The 23990-nt window shown below is 41.8% G+C and overlaps 2 pseudogenes; both read right to left on the reverse strand.

Annotated features, from left to right (window-relative positions):
- LOC146577636 (protein NLRC3-like) overlaps positions 1-23990 on the reverse strand; it is a 177435-nt pseudogene that overhangs the window by 66013 nt on the left and 87432 nt on the right.
- On the reverse strand, positions 697-18871 carry LOC146577640 (carboxy-terminal kinesin 2-like; annotated as a pseudogene).

The following is a 23990-nucleotide window of genomic DNA, read 5'->3' on the forward strand; positions in this document are numbered from 1 at the left end:
TTTGGTTTTATTTGTAGAGTAAATGTAATAGCGTACATGTTAAATAAACATTTAATTCCCACGAAACATACTAATGATATGGCAGACATCGAAACAGGTAAAAGAAACAATCATATTTATTCATTTTCATTAATTTAAAATACCCTTTACAAAGTATATATATATAGAAACATAATCCAACATATGTGGAAACAAAACAAAAAAAACTGACACCCTGCTTTAAACGCACATATATAAAAGTTACTCTTTTAATAATTTCTACTTTGTTGTCCTGATGACGCAGTCGTTCACCTGCATGTGGTGCAATCCAATTAGGCTGTCAGTAGTACTTCAGGTCTCCCAGCCCTTTGCCAGACAGGAGGAGACACCAACCCCCAGGTAACTCAAACAAAGATGTATTAATATAACATAAAACAGAGCTTTGACCTTGCAAGGTTAATATGTGTGCACGCCATATAAACATTGGAAGGTGTGATGGAAAAATGAATACATTTAATAAAGAAACGATATTGAACAATAAATGGAATATTTTAAAGTAGTGACTGTAAATTAAACTAAAGTGAATCAACGGGTGGTGAGGTGTGGAGCTTACCATGTGTGGCATGCCATCACACATGGCAACTGTCATGACCAACTCAGCGTGGAAACCTGAGATGAACCTAAAAAGTAGAAAACTCAGGGTTTTTTTTAATAATTCTACTTTTTGTTGGCAGTCGCTGTCCTGATGACGCAGTCGTTCACCTGTGGGGGAGAAAACAAAACAAAATTGTCAAAAATGTTAAAGTTACAGTGAAACTTCAAATCCTTGTACAATTCAGTGGTATTTATACTGTAAACTTAATCCCTATGCTGTAAACTGACATGTAACTCTAGGAATCACTCATTTCAGCCACCTTTGCCACCATTTTCCACATTAATTAGAAGAAGAAATGAAATAAATGAATCGATTAGCTCAAAGAAATTCCACTGCAGACGAGTGTTTTGGTGGTTAAACTGCAAAGCAAGCCACGCACATGGTGCAGGCCACTTCTGTGGGCTCTCAGGGATTTATGTGACTAGTCGACTAATTGTCACTAGTCTGTATCAGACTTACCAGTCGTTCAATCTAATTGTTAACATTTTAATTGATGCCCAATGCTGGTACATTGTGTTCTAAATGTTAGGCAGCGATCTACCACCAGATGGTGCACTGTTGTTGAGAAACGCCATAAATCTATTAATCTACCCTGATCTTCTTGTTAACACTGAGATCGCAGATACACGCAGAGGAAATTAGTTTCCTGAGAGGTGGAAAACCTCTCCTTTAGGAGAGCAGTTAAGTCAATGGGGGAGGGGCTCAGAGTAGAGTCACTACTCCTTCACATCAAAAGGTGACAGCCACCTTGGCCAGGAGGCTGTTCCAGCTGGGCACGTCCTACCAGTAGGAGGCCCCAGCATCCTTGGTCATGCTAGCCAGTTTACATCTATCAGCTGTGGTCAGGAGTAGTCCTTCCTGCTGCCCCCACAACCTGACTAGAAAACAGCTGTATAATGTATTACCTGAATCATTCTCGCCACACTTAGACGTACTTTTAGATTCTCAAATGATTGTCATATTTTAATAGAACATCTTTTGTAGTAATGCATTTTCATTTGTATTTAACAGAATGTGATAAATGGTTTAAGATACCTCTGCGTCTAGTTTGACAGTTTCTATTAATCAGTTCTGAAAATCAACTCAATATCTGAATGTTCCTTAGTTTTACATTAGTTGGTTAGTCTAATTATTTCCCCCTCGATTAGTCGACTAGTAAATAAGACGCCAGGAACATCCCTACTCTTCAGACAAAATGTGAGTATGAATTACACACCAAGGTATTAAAATGGATATGGAGTATGGCTTTGGTTTACCATAAACAGCTGATGTAAGGACATCATTAATGTACTCTGTCCAATGAACACTGGAAACAAGACTGCACTGACCTTGCTGGCAAACCTCAATGAGTTCAGAGTTTCCCCAAAGCTGTCGGGCTCCGGAGCAATGTTAACAAACATCAAGCTGCAAATAAAGACATCCAAAATTAGTGCCAAAGAATAAACAGTCACAATCTGAAGTGATGAGATCAAACGCTGTTAAATATTTTTTGGGGATAAATTCCTTCAGTTTTATGTGTCGTCATTATAAAGATTTGTGATGTCAACAAACTCACGTTTTGCCGTTTCCCCCCCAAACATCCCTGAAGGAGGTACGTGAGCTTCGAGTTCCTGTAAGCTACGTAAGTCTCCTGGAACACAAAGGCCAAAAAAATCATTAATACTGTAAATGTAAAGAAAGCAGGTGTGACATCTAAGACTACAGAAACTGCAGCTGCAGACCTTTTTGGCCAGAGCGGCGATAACGACGCCCAGGTTGGACAGTGAGCTGTTGATGGCGGTCATCTCTTTGAAACGGTCACCCTGAGACTGGCTCTTCACCATTCGCTCACTGCCAGCCAAGTCCACCAGGCACAGAGTGGCTACACACACAGAGAAAACCAACTCTTATAGGAAGCAGTGATCCGTTTTTCCTTCCATTAAAGGTAGTTTTAATACTTTACAAAACACTTCTTTTAGCGCTCAGGGGCTCAAACATTAACGTTGAGTCATCAGAGCAGATTTTGCACTGGTTACATTAACAATAACTAACCAGACTAAATATTATAGATCCAAAAAGAAGAAACCACATTCCTGATGCTGGTACTTCCAGTGTGATACATTTGCACTTGACATCCCTGCCGGCATTAACTCCCTCAATATCCAGCTGGAGGACTGAGTGGGAGCGAGACGAGCGGTCATTCTGGGCTGTCTGGGCAGTGGAGCGATTCTGATTGGCCAAAGCAATCAGACGGAGAACCTGAGAGGACGAGGGAACGTTTTAAAACATAGAGCATCGATAAAGTTTGATGTATTTTCAAAGTTTGGTAACAATTTGTCAGCAGATTTGAAATTAATTTGTTCTGAGCTACAGATGTCTGTCTGCTGTACCTGATCCTCATTGGAGACCCGCTCATAGGTGAGATTAGTGATTGTCAATTCGTTGCTGGCTGTCTTGCGGATCTCATGCTCAGGTCTCTTGCTGGACTTGCCGGTGAACACAAGGTCCCTCAGGGTCTCATTGTAAATTTCGACGAAGCTCGCTGTGAACGTGAACTGTGAAGTGAGTGGGGGTTAATGCCCCACACTCTTTTCTGTCACTGCTTTGAATGCACAGACTGGTCTTAATGTTGATCTTCGTAATCTTCAGTGTTACGACCCGGCTCAAAAGCCGCAACATAAAAACAGAGATGAATAGCAGAGTGTGGGTGAGAAGAGGTTTCATCCTAAAATGGAAAACCAGGTTGGCTAAAATGGCTGGTGCCACCAAGGCAAAGACTAGTGCACTGCCGGGAAGCTTGCCTCAGGTATGCTTTTATCCACACCTGACTAGGTGTGGCCAATTAGCACCAGCTGAAAACACTGAGACGATTAGAAGCTGCAGAGGGACGTAACATTCAGTATTGATATTTGTAAATGTAAACTATGAGGATTTATTTATTTTTAATTCTTTTCTTTTTTTTTCTTTTTTTCCCCTCTTTTTTTATTTTTCCAAATAAATGTCCCGATTGAGTAATGAAACTAACCCAAAGGAGAATTCTAACAATATTAGACAGGCCATTCAATATGCTTTATCATGGACAACTCGTGGCTAAAAACCCACACACACACACACACACACACACACAAACCTCTAATCAAACATGAAAACGGATAATCCAGCTGAAGCTTCAGACAGCCGTCAGACAGTGAAACACTGCCATCTGCTGGACGCGAATAACAAAGATGCTGCTTTGACGGGTGAGGGAGTTTCAACAAGTCTGCAACGACTCAAGCATCAAACTACAGAACTATTCTAGCGGACATGGTGCTCTAATGACTGCTTCATTAACGCAGGTCAGAAAGGATCAAACATATCAATAAATTATAAAAAACGTCTCTTATTGCCCAGGGCTCAGGAAGTGAGTGTGTTCCTTATAGCCTATTAAACCTTAGCAGGTTATTTTGATGTGTTACAGATGAAACAGCTATCCAGTAACATTCAGCTACAAAAACGCTTTTTTATAATTACTTTTTTACAGCTTCGCACTTTTACACAAGTTTTATCATCAGTGTCACAATGGCTGCTGCTAAAATTGAGTACAAGATATTTGTTGGCCTGATTAAAAGGTCTTGATGCGTGCTCAATCATCAGGGAAGTAAATCTCCAAAAGTTGATTCTGTTCTTCTGGACGTAGCGTTTTCAGTCAGAGAAACCAGCCGACTGAAGGAACAATGGGCTGGGAGGTCAGTTCCTTAATCATGATTATGCAAATTCTCATGACCATTGATCAACAACCACTGATCAATGGTCCTGAGTACCATTCACAGAGAGTTGGAGAACGGCTGCAATCACAGCATTGTAAGATGGTGACAGATGTACCCTTAGGCCCCCTCCTTGATTCAGAGAGGGTCTTTCCCTTTTCACGTAAATGGCCTCCTTGACTCCGCCCTCAAACCAGCGTTCATTGCAGTTATTGTTGACAATCACATTGTGTCGTGTAACCATCCAGCTCACATATTCAATGTAAATGATTTGTTGAACTGAAGACATGATGAATGTTCCTGCATTAAAACACATCCAGCCTAGTGTTTTCACTCTCCCTAAATGGATCTGTTACATTAGTGATATATGGGAGTTGTGTTTCAGTCTTTTCCACATGAGGACATTTACATTTAGTTTTTGCTTTACTGATGAGTGGCTGGTTAACCTGCAGTGGTTGAAGCATGTGTCGGTCGTCTGGAAGAGTAGGTGTAGAAGACGTCTTTAATGAATGTAATGCTCTGAAGGTGTCAGTGATTACTGTGAATTCATTATAAAAGTGGATTTCAGTGAATAAAGTGAATAAAGACAGGCCCTCATGGTGACGCTCAGGTGTCCATAAAGTGTAACAGGAGAGCTTTGTCATACTTTCAGAGATTTTACATGAGCCAGTCTTTCAAAAATTACATAAATAAATAATTCATTCATTCATCCACAGGAAACACAATGCTCATATCTGAAAGTAAACTCTGATATATATCCCCGACTAGAGTTACTACTAAATAAAGGATCGCCCCAAAATGACTAAATATATAAAGACACTCTCCAGAAGAAGTTAAAGGGATTTTATTTATTGTACAAGCAATATCTTCATAAGAATTACAAATTCTGCAGACATATTACCTTCTTACTGAACCTGAACAACTCACACACAGACGTGTCTGCTGCTTATCTTTGTTCAAACATGATGTTTTATCTTCTCTTCAAAACACATTACTCATCTTTCTGGCATCGTGTTACATGAAAACACCTGCATTCTACCTGTGTCATTGTACCACAAAGACAATGATTGCAACACTGTGCTTGCAAAATAGAAGAAATAAGACGACCAGCAAATACATAAAAGATGGTAAAAGTGATTCCATCTTTGTGTCTCCTCCCATTGTTTCCCCAGTCTGTCTAGTTCCCATATTCCCAGGACACCGCTGGACAACAAGTGGGTATTCCAAGACTGAGAGACAGCCAGAGTTGGCAAAAGATCAGACATTCTCCACTTAAGTAGAAGTAAAAATACTATTGTTCCAGTGAAAGTTAAAGTACTGATTCAACTTCATTACTCAGCTAAAGCAAAAAAGTACAGGCTCGAAGCGCTTACAGAGAAAAGCAGACAACAGAATACAACAGAATGCTGATGGCGGCAGTAACACACACTTGGAGGAGAGGCTCCAGCCGTCCATTCCAGCCCTATCCCTAACATTAACTCTAACCATAACTTTAACCTTAACCCTATCAGGTCTTGTTTTACAAAGCGATTCATGATTAGAACAAAAAACACATTTACACATACCGATGATTTGTCACATAGCATCGTTACCTGTTGGGATGAGAACGTGTTGTTTCCAGAGCACCACAAATTGGGGTGTCTGTAGCTCAGGTAGAGCAGGAAACCTACTAATCAGAAAGTTGCTGGTTCAATCCCCGCCTGCTCCAGCCTGCATGCCAAATATCCTTGGGCAAGATGCTAACCCCAAGTTGCTCTCCGATGCATCCATCGGGAGGATGAATGCGTATTAATGTTAGATAGAAAGCACTTACAGAGAAAAAGCATAGAAAAAAGTGAGTGCATGAATGAGGCAAGTTGTAGAGAGTAGAAAGGTTTTATACAAGAACCAGTTCATTTACCGTTATATTTTAGTTTCATTTTCAGTTCTGTACTTTTTACATGTAATATTGATTCATTAGATTGACTACATGCATTAGACCTAACTTGCTGACAGCAAATTTAAACAACCATAATCATTTATTTTCAGCGTCTGAAATATTTATTTAGTTTGTTTTTTGTTTTCTTTTAGGCTCCTGATATTAGTCAACTACTATTTGTCAATGTTGAACTAATAATGAATCTAAGAAAAGCTATTTGTCACGGTTGGCCAGCGTCAACCGTGGGGATGTGAGGAAGGAGGAGCCAGGCACGGAGCTCTGAATGCAAGCAGTGCGTTTATTTACAGTGAATGGAAAATAACAATAAATCCGCAGTGCGTTCCCGACTCCCGTGAAATGTCCTCTTCCCAGTGCTAGTGTTCCTTGTCTCCGCTCCTCAGTGTCTGAGCACCCCGTGCTCGCTGCCCTCTCGTCTCCACGCTTCTCCTGGGGAGATAACAAACAGGCAGCCGTAAGACACATACAATGCGGCAGACTATCCGTACTGACTGGCCGAGAGACTAACGTGAAGTCACGCAATGATCCAGCGTCAGAGAGAGCGCCACCGCATTCTTAAGTAGCTCCTCCGACAAGGCTTGATCAGCTGTGTGATGGTCTTCAAGTGTGGCCAACCACCTGGCAGGGCCACACCCACCAGGCCTGAAGGTGCCTGTAAACAGGTGCTCTCAGAAACTCCGGCATCCACACACACACACAGATATACCTGCAAGCAGGGAGAACGAGGGACAGCACACCAAAAACACACATGTCCATAACTGCTGGGTCGTTTAGACTCCTGAGCTGTGCACGAGGGGTCGAACACCCACTGGAAGGCCGGGCACTCGTTTTCAACCGTAATATAACTGATGTGCTCAGGTAACCTGTAGCGCCATGAAACCTCTGTCACACCAGGGCGCATAAGAAATGATGCTTTAAGAGACTGATGGGATCGGGCAGCAGGGAAAACATCCACAAAATGCTACTTTCAGTTTGACTCCCTAAGACTACCTAAACTAAGTAGAGTCATTACATGCTTGTTAAAAGCAAACTCTCATATAGTTTTTAATGTGCTTCTTTCATTACAATGACTAGATAAAGAATGTGGCCCTGTCTCTATTTAACACTGGCTACCCCAAAATGTTTCCAAACCTACAACCGTAACTTTCACTGAGAGATTTTTAGATACGGTTATTGAAGCTGTGGGGTTAATTTTTTAAGTAACATGAGAGAGAGGCAGCAGCATACTGTTAGATTATAATATTATTTTATGCCATGTTATACCCCTAACTAAAGATTGTGAATTATTATGTAGTTTTAGTTTGCATTATTCTCCTGAATTAGAAGAAGCTGATAACTATTGCATTAGTTAAACTGATTTGCATTACATTAGACTGCTGATTTATTGTGGATGAATGATATTGTTTTATGATGCATAATACTGCTGCAGAAAGCCATCGCCTTATTTGTCTGATTAGAAGAGAACAGAGCATGCTGGAGTTTTCTGCCCCAACTCAGCAGGAGCAGATAAACGGGGAGCCAAGGTCGTAGCTTAGGCGCCGTGTGAGAGAAAAGCATGTGAATGTTTAGGCTTTTATGATAAGGTGGGAGAACCAGAGGCTATAAGAGTTTGAGCAATGCTCCACCATTTTGAGATCTGAGGCTGTCTGCATCAGTGTCCATCTCCCACGCGTGTGATCATTAAAATCATCGTTTGACTTAACCCGGCCGGACCAGTGTTGTTATTGTGGTTTTTTCTCTTGTCTCTTGTCTCCATCCCCATATTTTGAACCATAACAATACACACAGAGCATCAGTGATAGAAAGCTAGGCTAACATAGGGTAGCTACCTGTTCAAGGAGAAACATGTATAGGCCCATCTCAAGTGCCAGTGAACATCTAAACGATTCAGGGAAGACTTTGGAGAAAGTGCTGTGGGGAGATGAAACCAAATTCCAATTATGTGGCTTTAACTGACCTTTTGAAATAGGAGTGTGATGCAAAAAGTAGCATCCCCGCAGTCAAGCAGAGAGATGGAAACATTATGATGTGGGCTACAGGACGACTTAGTCGGGGTTCCAAGCAGTCAGGAAATGTGACATCGTCAGACTGCAGGCCACGGATTGGCTCGTCAGTCGCGGCACTCAATGAGTCATGAGACGGTGTCTTTCACTAAAATCAAAACTGCAGTTTTTTAAAAACCCTGCAACAAGGCAAATAGCTGCACAACACCGTGGTTTCCAAGTGTGACAAAAAGCCACAGATACATCATTCACACATTCACACACTGGTGATGGCAGCTACATTGTAGCCACAGCTGCCCTGGGGCGCACTGACAGAACATTGCAGAACCTTCAGCACCTCGTATGAAAAATATTTGACTGTGTGCATGCTTTTAGCACTGTTTGGATTTGAGAAAATCTAAAATAAATCGAAATTTGCTTTTAGAAGTTGTTTTATAAAGTTCAGTGGTATATTATGCATACAATAGGACATCTATTTAGATTTACATCTTCCACAGAAAAAACTGCACATTACTGAAACTTAGTATACTGGACTTTGTTGTTGTCCCACACAGGTTCAATTTCGAGTGGTAGATGGCTCAGTGCTCAGTCAACCAAGATTTTATGATAGTGGGCACAATGAGATAGATAAGCTGCTTGTAAACAGTACTTTTATGCTCTCTTTTTCCATTTGGATAAGAAAGAAAGAACCAGGAAACAAAGGCAAACAAATAATCTGTGCCTTTATCCCAGATTCACATTATAGGAACAGCTGCTCAATGACCACTGTAGTCTTTGCTTACAGCACTTTTATCTAGATCTATGCAAAGTGATCCACTACACCTACTTTTACAGTTAAATCATTTTATGAGCACTGATGCCATTTTAATCTGAGTTTCTACTCAAATACAATCAGTAAAGAAAAACACAGTCTGTGACGTTTGTTTTGAAGGAAAAGGTATTCCCTGCAAATGTTTATCTGTGTGAGACTATTCAGAAAACAGTCATTTTGTTTTATAGGTGAGACACTTGGCCTCTTTTTTCCTTGTTCTACGTTTGTCTTTTGTCCGATTACTCTGGAACACAAGATGGAAAACTGATATTCTCATGTTAAAAATATAGAAAAAGGATTTTATCACCCATAAATGTTAACTTCTCATGCCTCTAAGCACAAGCAGGAGCAGAAGTGCCCTCTGCAGTTTGTGTGTGGAAGTGCAAAAGCTTACAGCACCTGGTTTTCCCAGGCGGTCTCCCATCCAAGTACTGACCAGGCCCGACCCTGCTTAGGTCACGATATCGGGCAAGCAGAGCTGAAGAGGAGGATGCAGGAGGCCTGTGTGTGTTCAGCAGCCTGCTGCATTGGAGTTTGCCTGGTAACAGATGACTCAAACAGCCCACACACCCGCTGGACGTGACCGCAAACATGCCCCCCTACACCTTTTACATAGCCCGGCTGCTCGAGTTCTTTTGCTGGTTTTTCCCGCGACCCCCCACCTTCTTCAAATCCAACAAAAGTGGTATCAAACGTTTATGCTACGTTTGTGCTGTAAAAATTTTTGTTTGTGCTGCTATCATTTTAAAGATATTCAAGAAAATTTCTAGAGGTCCCCAGAGGTCAACCAGCCCCCCCACATTAATTAAATCAAACAAAACTGGTGTCAATCAACTGTGCTACGCTTGTGCTGGTTTGTGCTGCTAAAATTCTCGTTTCTGCTGCTTCTGTTTTAAAGATATTAACGAAAATGTAAAGGTCAAAAGGTCTCTTCAGTATCCTTCCTGATGGCAGCAAACTGAAGACGCTGTTGAAGAGATGAGTGGAGTCACCTGTAATGAAGAGGACCTTTCGAATGAGGCAGGCACAGTAGATCTCCTGGGGAGGGAGGCAAGAGAGGACCCTGCAATCCTCTCCACTGCTCTCACTACCCGTTGTCATATTTTTCCTGCAGGACCCAGTGCAGGAGTCATACCACACAGTGATGCAGTTGGTGAGGATACTTTCAATGGTGCTCTTTAGAAGGTGCTCATAGTGGGGGTTGAATCTCTTGTCAGCAGAGTGAAGAGAATTGTTATGTGCATTATTATTCAGCCCCCTTTGGTCTGAGTGCAGTCAGTTGCCCATAGACATTGCCTGATGAGTGCTAATGACTAAATAGAGTGCACCTGTGTGTAATGTAATGTCAGTACAAATACAGCTGCTCTGTGACGGCCTCAGAGGTTGTCTCAGAGAATACTGGGAGCAGCAACACCATGAAGTCCAAAGAAACACTCTGATGGACGTGTGGACAGCAATGCTGCCTTGAACAGTACCGATGTTTCAGGGCTGGGTGACGTTGTTGGGTGGGACATCTACATCCTGACATATCAAGGTTACTTTACTTTTAGGTCAATTTGCTTTACAGAAAAATAATAGCATTTGTCATCAAGATATTTATATGACTGCACTTGCTCAGGTTTGTCCGGATTTCAAACTGTTCTAAAAGTCTTTTGATTCAAATCTGGGGCTGTGTTATTGAAAGAAGCAGAGAAATCGATGAACTGAAGTCCTTTACTCTCTACATGTTTGACAATCAGGTGAAGTAGAATCAAAAGCACGTCCTCCACTCCTCTATTGGGCTTATGTGCAATCTGCATTGAATCAAGCTGAAGTTCAGTGTCTTCCATAATCACATTTCTGATGATTTTTTCAAAGACTGAGGTGAGGGCAGCAGGCCTGAAGTCGTTTAGAACTTTTGGACGACTAGATTTAGGACCAGGAACCACAACAGCTTCTTTCCAAAGAGAGGGCATGAACGATTTATTCAGAATAACCTAAAATATGGGACTGAGTTGTCTGTGACGGTTCTCAGTCATCCAGGTCATTGTAGACTAAGGAGCTTGCAAAGAAAAGCGTCTGGACTTCTTTGAGTTGCTTGAAGACGTTTCACCTCTCATCTGAGAAGCTTCTTCAGTTCTAAGGGTCAGTTGGTGGGGAGTCCCAGATTTAAACCCAGTGGGAGTTTCCCCCCAAAGAGGGACAAAGGACCCCCTGATGATCCTCTACGTAATCACATGAGCCAAGGTGTGAAAGCGGGTGGGGGTCCTAATCAGCCAGGGTTTCGGGTGAGCTCATTGTGAAACCTGGCCCCACCCTATCATGTGATTTCCTGAGGTCAGATGGCCCAGGATGTGAGTGGGCGTTAAGGTGTCTGGGGAGGGAACTCAAAACTGGATTATAGATTATTTATATTATATATTGATATTATTTATCTGAATATTTATTTATCATAACTCTGTTTCTACACTCACTTTATATGAGTGCTTGTTGTTTCTTGTATATTTGCTGCTATGACAACTCAGTTTCCCTCCTGGATTAATAAAGTTTCTCTGATTCTGAAATACAGTGAGCCATTATATTTGTAGTTTCTAACTAACAATATAAAGGCTCTGCAACCGATAGTGCCACAGCACGTCCCACTGGCAGCTGAAGGAGCTTTTATACAAAGGACTTTGTAATTGAAGCTTTATTTATACAGGTCGGCTCATTGAGACTCAATGTCTCATTTACAAGAGAGACCTGTTCCAGACACACATATTAAAATTACAACAATAAGAGAAAAGTTTGTGTAATGTACTCAGTCACATTAAAAACGAGAACAAGTTCCCAGAGATGGTTTCACAAAAACATGTGTACGTCTTTTGAAGTCTGCAAGTGAAATCAACGGAGAGCCTTAAATCCTTCGGTTATGTTTTCCATGAAGACGGAGCAGAAAAGGAGAACGCCTTCTTCCTAAGCTCTGCATGAACTGATGGAACAGTGGATGTAATGATGTCCTGAGACTGCAGGCTGTGACTAAACTGTTTGCCTAACATGTACTCTGATGAATAGGAGGCAGTAACCCAGAAACAGATTTATAGATAAAATGATACTAATGGACCATCCTGTGTAAGACCAATGAGGACCAGTTAACCAGAGAACACAGAGTATAGTGGTGTTCTTCTGTTGTAGAGAAAGATTAAAAATATAAGACACTGGCTCAGCTATGATATTTGCAGCCAAGTGCAAGAAGGAAGGAGAACGATTGTGAGGACGAGTTTCTGGTGTTGGGGCTATTCAAAGCCTTACAAACCTCTTCTACTGTGACAGGTGTGAAGGAAAAGGTATCAGTAAGCAGGAACTACGAGCAGAGTTGTGTGCAAGAGGTTTACCATCAGATACTGTGCTGAACAAAGAGCAAGAAGCAACAAAGTGTTTGTTAAAGCAACATTTCAGTTTTGTGTGACACAGGAGTGGAGTCGATATTTAAGTGAGGAGGAAGCTCTGAGGAGTCACAGCTGGCAGAGACACTTTATAGTTTGCCAAAACCTCCTACGGTCGTTTGGACTGTCAGTCGTTAAAGTAAAAAATAGTTACATCTTGATGATGGAGGCAGTAATCCGATTACACAGCTAATGAAAACGTAGCCAATCAGCATCAGAGCCAGACTTCCTGCCCAGGCCTGGTTTCTCTCATGTAGGAGATCGGCCGGTACTGAACCAAACCAGGCCTGTCCCGACCTTTCACCCTGACCTGGCAAAAAGGGGCGTGTCTGTCCACAAAGTAGACACAACTCTCCTGTAAATGTTCCCAAACTGACATTGTCAGCCTGTTTAATACGACCCCAGTTCAAACTGATGCGGGCTCGGAGCGTGAGATTTTAGTGTTTCTCACAGCACCAACTACGCAGTGATCACTCAGGTCGTTGGCAAAAACTGCAGATGTGGAAAACTTACGCAGCATATTAGTTAAAAAAGGTCAATAAGAGCAGATTTATCTGGGTGTTTAGGATCAAGGCGTGTGAGGCTTTAAATAATTTGAGTCAGTTTTAAAAACAAGCAGCGTGCCTTAAAATCATCAGACACAGAAGAAAGCCAGTCCCAATGAAAATCATCCATCTGAAAGACGTCATTAAAATGCAGCTCAGATAAAAGTTGAACCAGAGACGGTGATGTGCTGGGGTAAGCAGGTGGAGGCTGATAGCAGCCAACAACAGTCTGATTTCCAAACAGATCAATAGTTAAGGCCAAGATTTCAAATGGCTGAGGTGCAGATGGAGAGAACAAGACTTGAGCAGCAAGACAGAGCTTCACATAAACTTCCAGACCTCCGCCTTTTCTGGGACAGTCTGAGAGCTAAATGTTAAATCCATCAGTTGCTACGTTTTTATCCAGTAAAGATTTGGAAAGTCTCAGAAACAACAACGATACCAGCACCGCTTGAACAGGCCCAGATTCCAATCATATCCATGTTAGGAAGCACACGACGTGATGCACGTGTAACCCAGACAGTTTTTAACATCTGCTGGTGTTTCACATTCAGCCAGAGGCCCAGGGTTAGGTTGGATACCAGACAATAATAAAAGCATCGTTATTAGACTCTAGAGCTCGTTTATAGCTGACACCACATGTAGAGTTTAAGTTCACACAGAGACGATGACATTTTTCTACAACCAGCAAACAATAAACAAGAAATGTAACAAGAGTTTCAGAAGAAGCTGTTTTACAGAGAAATGATTCCCTGAAGACAAAATTATTATTATCATCTTTATTTCTCCAGGTGAAAATTTAATTGAGATTAAAAATGTTGTTTTCAAGAGAGACCTGGCATCATGGCAGAAAGAGTCAGAAATACATCATAATTCAAACAAATACAAAATAGGAAAAACATTCTACATAAACTTCATAAAGTTTCATTAACAGACTTTGAACAATGGACTTCAAACTTCCCCCCAAAACAACAGAAACACATTTGAAGATAATGAATGACATTTATCCCTCTAAAGAAGGACTTAGACTACGATTTAATATGAATGAGAACATGTTCATAAATGGATGCAACCAAAGATTTCATCAATCCCTGATTTAGAGACAACAGAACATTTGGTTTGATTTCACAAGATAAGAATGACGACTGAGTTGGAAGATTGTTTTACGTTTAGTCAAATCTTTCATACATAAAGTCGGATTACAAAATCATCCCCTAAGTTTGTTGTTTTATTCAAGGAATTGAAATTATAGAGAAAATCTGTGAAACGACTTAAAGAAAACAAACCACAAAAACTCTATGATACTCTAAACCCCCTGGTTTAGGTCGGCAACCTTTCTGATGATGAGTGCATCTAACATTTCCTCAGAAGTCAATGTGCCATATGATTGCATTAGCAATAAATTACACACTATATAGAACCACTTCATAGGATTATATTTGTGCGCAGATGTTTGCAGCTATCAGCGAATATTTATCAGCTACTTTGAAACAAAGAAAGACTTTTTATCCATAACAGCAAATGAACTGTACAACAGAAAATACAAATGCTATTTATGGTCTCCTCACAACAATGATAAGAAAAATAAACTGGGCCAATATGTCATGTTTCTTAATACAGAGACACACATGTTAATGTGATCTCTGGTCTCCTCTGAGTGGGAGTTATTATAACTGACTGTAAAAAGTCAGCACAAGGAAAATAAACTCCACCTAAACTTGGTTTATATCTGACCCAGACAGACTGCAGGTCATAACTTCTTACCTGAAGTTCAGTTCACCTGACACTCGGACCGGCGGCCGCCTCGGGTCTCTGCTCCTCCCGCCTCCCCTTTCCCTCATCCACCTGCTGCCTCTGTGGAAGCTCCGCCAAAGCCACCACCAAACAACTGACTTATTTCTACACATCGACCAGCATCCGGCCAATCCGCCATCTTTCATTGTTTATACCGTTACAAAAAAATAAAAAAACATCATCGGCCCATTAAAAACGAAAAATCACCATCAGTATGCCCGATGGCCAGTCCAGCTATGGTCGTGCCATCAGTTAACCCTTCACGTGGCAGCTGTGACACGCGTGCCCAGGGTTGCCGACCCCTGCTCTAAAGCATCTGATTTGGATTCCTGAGATCAAATATATTTTCCTTTGTGTTTGTTTTCTTCCCATTTGTGGCTTTAATGTAGTGTTACATCCTGTTTGTTTGCTTCCATCTGTATACATGTCCAGATTCACTGTTATGTTTCTATTCTTACATTGCTGTGTGATCACTGTTCCCTCTGCTGACTGATGTGACCTTTTGTATCTCACACTGATACTTGTCATATTTGTATCTGCGCCTAAAAGATAAAAAGTTTTCCATGCTAAAACACAGCTCCACCTCCTGCAGTTCTCCCTCTGAACCACTAGATGTCTCTGTTATCTAAATGAAGACGTGCAGCACAGCAACCACAGCAGCGCTCAGATCACACGTGTCCTGTTATTATGTATAAAAGCATGAAACAGGTGAGACAGGTGGGATCAATATTAATGTTGTGGAAATATATGAAAAAGCAACAGAAGAGTGAAAACATTTCCTGTTTCTAGAAAGATCTTTCAGCTCACAGCTGCTCACAGACTGTATTTACAAGTGACAAACTGCAACTCTACAGTACATCTACAGTATATATCAAATATATTCTGTATTCAAATCTATTGAGTGATGTTTGAAAGTCTTTCCAGGTGAGTTTGATCCAGGAGGGTCTGAAGCCAGAGTCAGACAGAGACTGTGCAGAGACTGTAGAAGGACAGAGCAGCAGCAGAGCAGTCCAGATACACTGATGATCCTCTGTCAGATCCAGAGGGACACACAGGGATGATGCTGGACTCTACATTGTGTCTGACAGTGGAGCTGTTCTCAGAGCAGTTCACTCTGCAGCACTGACAGTCATCTGCACTTCTTCTCATTCCTCTGTCAGTCACTGCTGGATGAAGCTCTCCTCTCCACCTCCCAGTAACATGGCCCAGTCAGAGCGTCTCTACACACAAGCTGCTGCTGCTTCAACCTCTCTGGATCATCAGGACACAGCTCCTCCTCTCTCAGCACACACACCGTCCTGTTTACCATCACCAGCTCCACCTGCAGAGAGAAGAAGGAAGAGCAGAGGAGATAAACGAGTGTTTCCAGAGACTCTTCATCAGCTGTCAGTCAGTGATGCAGCACATCCAGTATAAAGAGCAGCAGGGACTTCAGTGCTGGGACTGTACTAGGACTCATTGTTGCTTCACTTTTTCTAATCTTTGGATTTTTATTGAAGTTGATGAAAATGTTTTTCCCTCCTAGTTTGAGTTTGGACTTTCATTCATTAGAAGAACCTTGGTGTGTCCACTCTGAGCTCTGTAGGAACCCCAACAACAAGCCCAACAATCCAGATGGACGGTTCCAGCTGTTAACTGGAGGAATTCCATCCAAACATCTGCTCTCACTAAATTCTTCCTCACCTACAGACTGTGTTCTTCACTGCTTAAAACTTGGAAACGAATGCAGTCATTGGTCTGCGTGCTGCTTTGTTCAGAGAGCTGATTGGCTGTTGACAGTGTTTGATCAGAGCGTGTCAGCCGTTACTATGGTGACCATAAAGGTCAGAAACAGGAAGTGTTTGTGTCCAATCCTGAAGCCTGTCACCATTCTCCTCTCACAGCTTCACTGAGAAGCTGCAGCTTTACAGGAAACACTGGATCTTTGTTTCATACTGTCTGTGTTTAGTACAATACTGCTGACAGCACCACCCACTCACTCCATCACTCTACTTACACCAGAGTCTCCAGTCTGTAGTCTGGACTCTGCTGAAGATCAGACAGCTGCTTCACATCTGGATCCTTCAGGTTGTTTCCCCACAGCTCCAGCTCTCTCAGATGGGAGGGGTTGGACTTCAGTGCTGCTGCCAGATAATCACAGCTGATCTTTGACAAACCACAGTCGATCAATCTGTATAAAGAATGAAAGATGTAAGTTTATTAGACAAAGTGTGAGCTTGAAATCATTCAGTGTTTCATCATCTGTTCAGAGCTGAAGAAGGTTCAGAATGTAGAAGTTTAGAAAATGGAAACTCCAAACAGCTGAAGCCAACAGGAAGCAGCTTCAAACAGGAAACTGTGCAGAGTTTCAGACTATATGTCCTGATGCAGCCAGTTGGATTTTGGAGATTTGAATCTCTGTTCTGTGACTAAGTCCTTGAATCGTTTCTTCCAGTTGGTCCAACAAGACAGACTAAGTGTTGGACATGTGTTGTGGCTCCATTAGGGGAGCTTCTAAATGTGATGTGATGGCCCCTCTGGGTCTGTCAGGTCACAGCACTGAAGAGAGCTCAAACTGGGCACACAGTTGTTCCAGTCTGGACCAAAGACTCTATACTGGGACTGAGGGACTGTGTTACAGGCCTTCGATGGGGTCTGTTTTTAAACTGTTTTTTTTAACAGAAATGCAGAGACAGGAGACATCAGTTGCGTTCGGTCTGCAGGCTCTTCCTCGTCTAGTTTATTAACAGAATTTAACAACGTCCTTTTCTTTTCATTTAGACACACAGATTTCTCTTTTAACAACACAAACATTCAATTAGGTCCATAGCTCAAACCCTTTTGGTTACCTTGCACTCTCGCAAGAATAAACTTACAAAATAATCATTGTATGAGTGTCCTTATTTACAATAAATCTGTAACCAATTCTACTGCATTTCAGCATCCAAAACATTTCTGTGCAGCACCACTAACACTGCAATTAACCCGCTTATATACCATTATACATTCCTTATCAGGGCTCGCAAAATCGCTAGCCCGACGTCCCGGGGCTAGTGATATTCCCAGTCGGGCTACCAAAATCTATCTCAGCCCTGCCCGTTGGGCTATCATAGGAAGTAAAAAATATATGACAATGCCTTTGCTTTCTTTCGCAAATGTAGCTGAGTAATTAGCTCAGTCCTCATCAAAGAACAGTGCTCTTTAATGAATGCAGCACATAACTTTACATCGTAGAGGTAACAGGGAGACATATCGAGTTATCAGATAGCTGTCTTAACTATATTCTAACTCTACAATTTCCCGGCTGCACTTTCCTCTTATTTCACGACACCACCCTCTAGTGGTGCAATATGGTATAGTCAGACAGGACACAACATCACTCACTAGCTTACTCTTCAAACGTGGCACGTGAAATCTCCCGCAGCAAGCTTAAACGTGCTAGAGGTTGACTGCGCAGAGAATTAAAAAAAAAAAAAAATCTCTGGCATGTGTAAAGACAGATGGATTTACGCAGGTATTTTAGTTCTGCTGAGCCAAAAAAGACAGGTCAGGATGAAGAAGGGACAGGCAAAGAAAGGCCTACCACAAAGCGGAAAAGTTATGATAAATCAGATTACGAGGCAAAAAGAAAGCGCAGTTTTTTGGATTCATGGACAAAAGAATTTCTGAGGCTGGAATATGACAAGGTAAATAACATGATGTTCTGCCGGGTGTGTCGTGAGTTTCCCTCTATTGCTGAGTCGACAAGCGCCTTTGTTACTGGGACCAGTAATTTTAGGAAAGACCCCATCAGAACTCATGAGAAATCTCTGCATCACAAGAAATGCATTGGTGCTCAGTCTGCAGCATCTGTCCCAGAACAAACACCAATTGCAAAAACCATACTAAAAATAAACCAAGCACAACAAGAAGTCCTGAAAAAGCTGTTTAGAACTGCGTACTATGTTGCAAAGAGTGAACTACCACTGGCAAAATTTAGCAGTCTTTGCAAACTTCAGAAAGCAAATGGCCTAGATCTTGGTTCCACTTACCTCAATGACCATGCTTGCAGAGAGTTTATTGGAGCAATAGCACAAACTTCAAGAGACCAGATTGAAAAGGAAATTCAAGAAAGCAGGTTCTTATCCATTCTTGCAGATGGCAGTACAGACACTGGTATAATAGAACAGGAGTTGGTTCACATCAGGTATGTGAGGGATAATGGTGACATAGCCACATACATGATCAAATGTCAGCCAGTCAAGAGTGCAAATGCTGCAGGTATTTTAGAGGCTATTGATGAAGCAGTGAACACCATGGGTATCAGAGAGGACACATGGAAAAAGAAAGTAGTGTGTGCAAATTTTGATGGTGCTGCAGTGATGATGGGTGAGAAAACAGGAGTAGCTGGGAGACTGAAACAGAGGATACCCCACATCATAACAATCCACTGTGTGGCACACAAACTAGAGCTAGCCGTGCTGGATAGCGTGAAAGGCTGTGAGTACCTGGTGAAATTTGAAGATACACTGAAATCCATCTTTAAGATGTACTACTATTCCCCAAAGAAGCGAAGAGAGCTGACAGAAATAAGTGAACTGCTAAATGAGAGGCTGGCACATTTCAGTGGGCTGAAGAGCACACGGTGGCTTCCAAGCCGGCTGAGATGTCTAAAGGCTATGGAAAAAAATTACACTCCCACTGTTGTTCATATGGAGAACATGGCAGAAGGAAGTGATGTCAAAGCCGAGGATGCAGCCAAGGCTAAGGGGGTGGTGCAGGAGATGAAGACTGAGAAATGTGTTCGCTTCCTGCATTTCATGTTGGACTACAGTACCATCTTATCCAAGTGCTCTACTGATTTTCAGCATGATAACCTAAACATCACACGAACAAATCAGTTAGTTGAGAGCACAACATCACGCTTACTCAGCCTGAAAACAAAACCAGGAGAATATCAGAAAAGCTTGGACACAAAGTTCACAGCGAACCAGGATGGTAGCATTTGCTACTGTGGAACTCAGCTAACAAAAAGTCAGCGACCTGCTAGAAGAGGTGAGGGAACAGACAACGACACCTTTGGTGCAGAGATCCAGAAGATTATTGACAACACAGTCAAGTACATGGACAACAGATTTAAAAATCTCCATGAAAAGCCTCTCTCTTGTTTCAAGGTTTTTGACCCTTCCACTCTTCCCTACCCCAGAGAAGAACTAGCAAATTATGGGGATGAAGAGGTGGATTATCTTGTCACACATTTTGCCTGTTTGCTAGATGCAGAAGAGAAAGAGAAAATTCCACAAGAATGGATGGATCTAAAAGTGTGGCTTGCAGAACGCCGGGGTCGCAAAGTAGATTGCTTGTACAGAGATCTCCTCTCTGAGAATCCAGAACATCTCTCTCATATCTTGTTGCTGGTGAAATTAATGCTGACACTTAGTCTAGGGCTGGGCAATATGACCCAAAATTCATATCTCGATATTTTTTAGCTGGATGGCGATATAAGATATATATCTCGATATATTTTTTTAAAGCCATAAAGTAAGAACAAAAAGAGAGTTCTTAGTCAAAGCTGTGTCCCAGATGTCACACAGGCACTTTTATTAACATAGAGCAGATGTACATAAAATTTACTCAAAAATAAATTATGAGCATTTATTAAATAATAATGCTCCATAAATAAAAGAAAACAATGTTTTTGTGCATAAAAAAAAAAAAAAAGCTCACAATTGTGCAGTCAAAATGTAAACTAAAAGACGCTGAGCACAATAACAAAGACATTTTTCCCAGCCGCTCTGTTCCCAACTTGTACCGCGTGACTGACAGCCTGGAGTTTGAAATCCGCTTCGCAACCACGTCTCTTAACAGGTGCCATTTATGGTCCTTATACACAGTAGGGTAATATTACGTTGAAGCACAGTACGTATCACTCCGCGAGGCTCAGCCGTAATGCTCCGACAATCCATCAAGCGGTGCAGCTCCGTAGCTTACCAAAGTCGTACTAAAACATTTTGACAGATTGCTGAGCGCCGTGTTCCACATAAAATCGGTTTGCGGCCATCAAGCACAACCAGAATTCATACATAAGGCGCGCTGTCAACTTTTGAGAAAATGAAAGGATTTTAGTCCGTGCAGCACCTCTGGGCTGCATGGCGTTAGCGTGGTTAGCTCGTTAGCGTGGTTAGCTAGCTAACACGTTGACGCCGTCCAGCCACACGCACGGGGCGATGCGCAGTAACTCGTTAACGGAGATTTGCCGTGTCCATCTTGTCGCTTCCTGCAGGTGAAGCGATGGGGGAGGAGGGGGAGTTCTGTTCAGTGAAGGAGAGGCGAGGCCGAGTAACGTTGCGTAAAGACAAAAGTGGACGAAAGAGAGGCAAACTTGAATCTTTTTGCCCTGACAAGTCGATTCGTTTCTGGATGTTTTCTGGAAAAGGTTCAAGACACCTGGATCATAAAACCCCAACAAGAACAAAGAGCAGTGAAATGGAGGGCAATGCACAGGAAGAGAAAGCTGATGAAGGAGATGCTATGCCCTCAACGTCGAGTGGCATTTTCTCATCCGAGACTTCAGTGGAAATTTCAGATTCAGGATCTGACACAGACTAATTCATGTTCTACACAGTTCTAACAAGTTCACAGAAAATTCTGTTTAATTAGAACCAGATATTTGAGTTGATTGTAATGTTTACACAGTTGTTGTAATTTGTGTTTTAACAATTTTTTGATTGATGTTTTGTTTCCTTTACAATATTATACAATAAAAATAATATTTTTTTTATTCGGGCTACTCAAATTTATTTCGGGCTACCAAAAACTAAAGAGTGCCTGCCCGAAGGGCTACCAGGGATTTTAAAATTTTGCAAGCCCTGCTTATACTTTAACAGATTCAACAATATATTACATTTGTAACCAATAAACAAAAATATTCTTCCATTCCTCACAAACAGTTCACAATCATCCACAAACAGTATACATCAGACTATTTACATTTGACACATAAGAACTGGGTAGGTCCTAATCAACTGTAACTTCCAATAATGCCAGGATAAAAGAAGCGTCTTAAGAGCTGCGTTTGTCACAAAATAAAACAGGTAATAAGACCAGCTGCCTATTTAGACTACGAGTGAAATGGCGGCTGCCATTACAAATGGCGGTATAGTTAGCTTTCTCTCAGTCAGTGAAAACACTCTCTCATAACATTTGCGGTCTTTAAACTAAGACAGAAAAAGGTTTCTTGCCTTTATATGTACATTGCGGTGAGCAAACTTGAACTACTGACCTGTTTTTTAACAGAAAAGCAGAGACAGGAGACATCAGTTGCGTTCGGTCTGCAGGCTCTTCCTCGTCTGAGGCAGAGACGCGTTGCAACGGCCTATCGCACTCACCACTATCTCCCCCTTGTGGCAATGCCACGCAATTACATTGTCCATAACGCTAAATGAAAAGTACAATACCACCATAAAATCAGGTCTTTTACATCAAAAACAATTCACAAAAAAATTACAATTGTGACCATACACTTGTGGGCGTCACAACTGCTTTGACTGCACCCACTGGGACTTTTTAAAAGCTCATGTTCTCACTTAGATCATCGATTTCTACTTACATTTCTTTTTGGGAAGTATTTTCCCCAATAAGCAGCCCTGGATTAGTAAATCACTCCAACATGTTCTCAGGCAGAAGAAGCTGTCTTGTTATGAGGGAGAGAAGAAAAAGATTGAGGCACAGAAACTTGTTGAAAGAGAGATAAAGCAGCTAAAATCAGGTGTAAAAGTAAAGCAGAGGATGAGCTGAATAAAGGACACTCAAGGCTGGCTTGGAAAGGAATGAAGTCCATGGTGGGGATGCAGAACAAGGAGCAAAGATGAATGTGATGCTGAATCAGCAGAAGACTTGGACTCATTGGATTCCAGCTTTGATATCATTGATTTCAATGAAGAGCTTTGTGATTGTAGCAAAGGGCTGGTAGCTCTGAGAGTCCCACTGATGAGGTGTTTGTGTGGAAATCTCTTAGTGGGACCAAAGAGAGAAAAAGCCCTGGTCCTGATGCTGTGGGAGGGAAATGATTGAAGTGTGCTGTGAGGAACTGACTGGGAGGTTTTCACACATTTTCCAGTCCTCCTTGGAACAACAGGAAGTTCCCAGCATATGGAAACAAAGGTTAAGTGTCCTATGGCACTCAGTGATGATGGTGCTGTGGCCCCACCACCTCCACCTCTTTGTAAAGGAACTAACTGTAATTTACTATGTGCACGAGACAATGCTAACTTCCTGGTTTGAGACCGGATGTGGGGTTGTGCATTTCAGGTAGCTTTACTTTGCAATCGGATGTCACTAAAATCAATATTGAATCGGTGTGCAACTTTGCCAAAACAATGTCGGACTCTGTAGTTTTCTCTGGTCCCCTCCCCAATCAATCAGACCAGGAGTGACATGTTTAGCCCCATGTTCTCCTTAAATTGCTGGCTGTCTGAGTGGTGTCCCAGAAACGATGTGGGCTTCATGGATAATTGGCAAACCTTCTGAAGGAAACCTGGTCTTGTTAGGAGAGACGGCATCCATCCCACTTTGGATGGAGCAGCTCTCATTTCTAGAAATATGGACAAATTTATTAAACCCCCCAAAATATGACTATCCAGAGTTGGGACCAGGAAGCAGAGTTGCAGTCTTACACGCCTCTCTGCAGCTTCTCTCCTCCTGCTACCCCCCCAAAAACCCATCTCCATAGAGACTGTGTCAGCTTCCAAAAAGACAAATAACAAACTAAAAACCAGCAACAAACAACTTAAACATAAACAATTACAAAGAAAGAACAATACAGTATCCACATCTGAACCAAAGAGTAAAACAGTGAAATGTGGATTATTAAATATTGGGTCTCTCTCCTCCAAGTCTCTGTTAGTACATGACTTAATAATTGATCAACAAATTGACTTACTCTGCCTTACAGAAACCTGGTTGCAGCAGGATGATTATGTTAGTTTAAATGAATCAACACCCCCGAGTCATTCTAACTACCAGAAATCTCGAAGTACAGGCCGAGGGGGCGGTGTGGCAGCAATTTTTCACACCAGCCTATCAATTAATGAAAGACCAAGACAGACTTTTAATTCATTTTAAAGCCTGATGCTTAACATCGTCCACCCCAGCTGTGAAACTCAGAAACCAGTCTTACTTGTT

This window comes from Mchenga conophoros, linkage group LG3, assembly GCF_057382185.1.
Source record: "Mchenga conophoros isolate Kocher_MC1m ecotype Shallow Benthic linkage group LG3, M_conophoros_male_GT1.1, whole genome shotgun sequence".
In the NCBI taxonomy this organism is placed as follows: domain Eukaryota; kingdom Metazoa; phylum Chordata; class Actinopteri; order Cichliformes; family Cichlidae; genus Mchenga; species Mchenga conophoros.